The sequence below is a fragment of the Heptranchias perlo genome, chromosome 20 (genome assembly GCF_035084215.1).
Source record: "Heptranchias perlo isolate sHepPer1 chromosome 20, sHepPer1.hap1, whole genome shotgun sequence".
NCBI classification, from domain to species: Eukaryota; Metazoa; Chordata; class Chondrichthyes; order Hexanchiformes; family Hexanchidae; genus Heptranchias; species Heptranchias perlo.
This window is the reverse complement of record NC_090344.1, coordinates 6,694,799-6,700,233: the sequence shown is the minus strand read 5'-3', so window position 1 is coordinate 6,700,233 and position 5,435 is coordinate 6,694,799. Positions and strand designations below refer to the sequence as shown.

Genomic DNA, 5,435 nt, shown 5'->3' with positions numbered 1-5,435 from the left:
ATTTCCAGGCCTGATGCTCTATTCACACATCGAAGGTGAGAGAGAAGCTGTGGGACACACGATAAGTCCAGTAGCTGAAAGTGATTCACAGACTGGGTTTTGTGTTCAGTGATCCCGGGTACATTACCGATACCTTCCCTGGATCCCAAGGCTGGGAGAGGCACTCAGGAAGGACCGGGGAATTGGGACTTGGCCATGAGAGTAATTGAAGATATGAGAACTGAAATAATCTGAAGTGAGAAAGGAAAAAATGCAGAATTATCGGTAGTTAGGACATCAATTAGTCTCTTATCTTGATTTCAGCAAGTAATTGAACCATTCTGTTTGAAACAAAGTTGATTTATTTGACATAGATCCAGAATATTGAATTTCAGCCCAGTTACAGCGGTTATTAACATCAGCAGAACCAAATCCAAACTTCCAGAATGAAGTTCTGCTGCTGAAACCCTCATCCGTGCCTTTGTTTACCTCTAGATTCGACCATTCCAATGCTTTGCTGTCCCGGCCTTCCACTTTACACCCTCCGTAAATTTGAACCCACAATCTCCAGATCAATAATCAGTCCCATTATTCATTGTGTCACTGGCCCAGGCTGTGGAGAACACGGAGCAGCTCACACTCCCACAGCGCTGCGGTATGAGCAGGTACCGAGTCAGCCTCAGTCATGAGCACTGGAATCCACGAGTCCGGGTGTGTCAAAGGTGCACGGTGAACAATCACCAAAGTGAAATATTTTTGCCGCTTCCCTTCCATACCTCAGCTGGTCGAGCGACAAGACTGTCGCGGAAAATAAGACAAAGTCATCCTTATGTCATTTGTTGAATTCCGGCTTGATGGAGTACGTGTGCTTTTGCAATAAGCAGCAATTAGTTCAAGGTCACTCTCTTAATTTTACACACAACTTACAGATTAACATGTTGCCATGAAAGCACAGGACGCCTCTTTTCCTTTCACAAACTTCAGAACTTTCTGTGTCTGCCCAAACAAGGCTGTTTTGCCTCTGCTCACCAGCAGCGAGTGCTTTTGAGCAGCAATACTTCAAAACACTCAGCTCTCGCTTTCAGGCAAAAGAAGTCTTCGATCAGCACCGGACTCCACGAGTCTGAACATGTCAACAGGCGCACGGTGAACAATCACCAAAGACAATCCTTTCTATCGCTTCCCTTCGATAGCTCAGCTGGTAGAGCGGAGGACTGTAGATAATTAAACAAAGTAAAGTCATCCTTAGGTCGCTGGTTCAATTCCGGCTCGAAGGAGTGAGTGCTTTTGGAATAAGCAGCAATTACCTCAAGGTCATTCTCTGAACTTTACAGGCACCTCCCAGATTAAAATGTTGCCACTGAGTCACAGGACACCACTTTTCCTTTCTCAAACCTGAAAGCTTTCTGTGTCTGCCCGAGCACGGCTGTTTCACTCGAGCTTTTCCCTCTGCTCACCAGCAGGGAGTGCCTTTGAGCAGCAACACTTCAAATCGCCCTCAATTTCAGGCAAAAAAGGTCTTCGATCAGTCAGTCAGTCAGGGCTCACGCTGCTCCCTCAAGCTCGGGCGGCTGTTGCTTTCCGGTGACCTCGTCTTCCTTCCGCAGGCTCGGGCTCTTCTCAGCATCATTCATGATTACTGTGGCTTCCCGTTCTGCTGTTCCTCACTTGCTGATGCTCGATACCGCCGATTGGAGCAAAGTATTTAATATATTCAAGGAGCGGCAACCCAAGGCAAGATTTCTCTGCTGGTCGTGGAGCAGCTTGGAGGCGAGTGCGAGGCGGGAACTGTGAAGGGCGATTTACAAACAGCAAACGAGGAATTAGCTCAACTGGCAGAGCGGTCACTTGGCCTGTGAGAAGTAGTGGGATCGTTGATTATATTCTCCACTCACCGTTTGTCTTGATGCAATTATACAGAAAGAAGAGTGTTGTCAGCGAGTCCATAGCCCATGTACTTCCTAAACTTTACTGTGTGTTTGAGTACAGAGAGGTCAAGGGGCAGAACATCTTTTGATGGGCTGCAGTCAGCAAAAGTTCTTGATTTTGCTCTGCACCAAAGATGGAAAGATGAGGTGAGAGATGGAAAAAAAGCTTCGTAATCCCTGATGCCTTCTCTGAAGTTTGAATTCAGGACCCTCAGATTATGACACTGATGCACTGCTTGCTGCACTGAGAAGGCACTTACCAGGTCTGGAGCCAGGCAGCACCACCAAGTTGGACAGTTTGCAAGGTATTGAAAGCAATAAAATAATGTACAGTTTGCAAAAAAATTCCCAAACCAAGTAAGAATCGAACCTCTTGTTTTTAATCCATAATCATATGCGTTATCCATTGCACCACTAGTCACAATTATAGTGAGGAAGTAGCATTGTGAGGCAGTGAGCATGGCAGAGGTACTAAATAAATACTTTCCATCTGTCTTCACCAAGGAAGAAGATGCTTCAAGAATGTCAGTAAAGGAAGATGTAGTTGAGATACTGGATTGGCTAAAAATTCATAAAAAGGAGGTACTTGAAAGGCTGGCTGGACTTAAAGTAGAAACGTCACCTGGTCCGGATGGGATGCATCCTCGGTTAGTGAGGGAAGTAACGGTGGAAATTGCAGAGGTACTGGCCATAATCTTCCAAACATCCATGGATAAGGGGGTGATGCCAGATGACTGGAGAATTGCAAATGTTACACCCTTGTTCAAGAAAGGGTGAAAGATAAAACCCAGCATCAACAGACCAGTTAGTTTAACCTCGGTAGTGGGGAAAGTTCCAGCAACGATAATCCGGGAGAGAATTAGCAGTCACTTGGACAAGGATTAGAGAAAGCCAGCACGGATTTGTTAAAGGTAAATCGTGTTTAATTAAATTGATACAGTTTTTTGATGAGGTAACAGAGAGTAGATGAGGGAAATGCTGCTAATGTGGTGTGTATGGACTTCCAAAAGGCGTCAGATAAAGTGCCTCACAATGGGTTTGTCATCAAGATTGAAGTCCATGTAATAAAAGGGGGCAGTAGCAGCATGGATACAGAATTGGCTAAATAACAGGAAACAGAGTGTAGTGGTGAACGGTTGTTTTTCGGAATGGAGGGAGATGCACAGTGGTGTTCCCCAGGGGTCGGTGCTGGGACCACTGCTTTTCTTGATATACATTAATGACTTGGACTTGGGGATACAGGGCACAATTTCCAAATTCTTGCTACCAAAATGCTCCAATTCACTGTCATCTGCATTAAAATTCATTGGCCAATTATACACCCATTTTTCAAGTTTATTAATGTATTATGTATTTGGTCGCAATCTTCATTAATATTATCTAAACTCCACCCCACCCGCCAATCTGGTGTCATCTGTAAATTTTGAAATTGTACTTCTGATTCAGAGTCCAAATCGTTTATGTGAATTGTGAACAGTGGTCCCAGAACCAATCCTTGTGGAACATCACTTTCCACCTTATACAGTGTGTGTCGCTACAATTAACCCCTGCTATCTGTTTTAGAGCAGTAGTCAAGAGAAACTTCTTTAGATAGGGAGTTGTCAGTCTGTGGAATTCACTTCCACGGTTAGTGTTTGGGTCACACAGTTCTGTAATGACAAGTGGTCCTCATGTTTTTATCCAAGACAGGCCTCAGGCCAGTCATTTACTCCAAATGTTGGTGCAATAGTTCAAGCTAAGAGGCACCAGGTATCGGGAGCAGCAGTAGCAGTAAACAACATCTTAATGTATGGAAGTAACAATAGAGTTCATTTTCATCTATTTCCAGTTTAATAACTTGTGCTGAATGTGGTCCAGGCCAAGTGTCATGATATCAGGTCAGGTTCACCATAGGAAATGAGTTTGACACCCCTGAGATAGACAATGTGAACCGGATTACCCTCATCCACTAACCCAGCAACTTCTTCAAAAAACTCAAGCAAGTTTGTGAGACACCATTTTCTTTCCCAGAAGCCGTGTTGAGTATCTCTAATGGCCCCTTCTCTTTCCCCGTGATCATAAACAGCATCTCTTAGGATCCCTTCAAGCATCTTCCCTCAGATCGATGTCACACTGATGGGCCTGTCTTTCCCTGGCTCTGATTTGTCCCCTTTAATGAAAATGGGAACTACGTGAGCTACCTTCCAATCTCAGGGGACAATCCCTGACTCTATTGAGCTGTTGAAGATACAGGCAATGTGCTCAAAGAGCACCCGTCCCATCTCTTTAAACACCCGGGGGTGGATATCATCTGGACCTGGAGCAGAAACTATTTGGAGATTTCGTATTTTATCCCAGATGACATCCCTTTCTATTTTAATATTTATGATGTTATTGTTGACAGCACATCCCACAGCTGGAATCTGAGCATCATCCACAGGAGTGTCGGCTGATGAGAAATAGTCATTTAACAGCTCTGCCATAGCCTGGTAATCTGTCCTGAACTGTCTCTCAGTGGCCCTAAACCATCTTTAATGGTCTTCTGAATCCTGACGTAGCTGGAAAGACGTTTGCTATTATTCCTACAATTGGGCACCATCTTCTTTTCAAAGATCTCTGAGCTTCTCTAAAGGCTGCTTGTGTCTCCCTCGATTGTGGGTGATATTTGTCCCAATTCTCCTGTAAACTGAATTCATCCTGATCCGATCTGGGTTAAATGTAAGACAGTTCAGGGAGTCAGGAATCATTCACCCAGAGACCCACACTGACAGGTAAAACCCCAGATGGTTCCTTAGTAAGGATTCCTCTGGTACCTCAGCATATATTTGTCAGCTATCTTACAGTCCACTCCTGGAGGCCCCACTCCCTGAGCCTGCAACCTTCAGCAGGGTCAGTGGTGGAGTTCCGCAGTGGGAGTGATCCCAGAGTAACTGTCGGGATCGCCCCCACCCTGTGGATGGTCAGGGTCGTGTATTTTTAGTGATCCTGGTGTCTAACACGCACACATCAATAAAACCATGAATTCTGGAAACACACTGCAGGTCCTTCTTTATCTGGAGATCGAATGACTGTTGTATAATTGTACCAGCAGTTAACAGGCTGCTGTGAACTCCTCCCTCTGCTATTTTAATACAGACTTCAAATCATTTATTTTTAACGGGTTTATTTTAAATGCGTTAACGCCTGCCTTAAATGGTAGACTCAGGACTGTCACTCAAACAGTTGAAATCTCCATAGAATAATTACCACAGTCATTTTTGGACTGGACGCCGCAGTGACTTTGCTGTCAGAGAAGGGAGACGAGAAAGACCAAAGTGCCGTTTGCCCCTCTCAGTGTGGCCCTGAAGGACTGTGTCCAGGCTGAAGTTCTGTTCCCACCGGACGATCCTCCCCCCAGATTGTCCTTTCTGAGTTCCAGTCAGGTGATGCTAAACACTCAGGTGGGAAACACCAAAATCTACAACAAGGTGTTTAAAACAAATCTGATTTATTTAACAGATATCCAGAATATTAAACTCCAGCCCAGTTATAGGGGTTATTGACATCAGC

At 44.7% G+C, this 5,435-nt stretch overlaps 1 non-coding gene across 1 annotated transcript; it reads left to right on the top strand.

Annotated features, from left to right (window-relative positions):
- The first annotated feature begins 1,162 nt into the window (after positions 1 to 1,162).
- trnay-gua (transfer RNA tyrosine (anticodon GUA)) lies at positions 1,163 to 1,256 on the top strand. Its single transcript has 2 exons — positions 1,163 to 1,199; positions 1,221 to 1,256. It is a non-coding gene; the product is annotated as a tRNA-Tyr (tRNA).
- Positions 1,257 to 5,435: the final 4,179 nt, after the last annotated feature.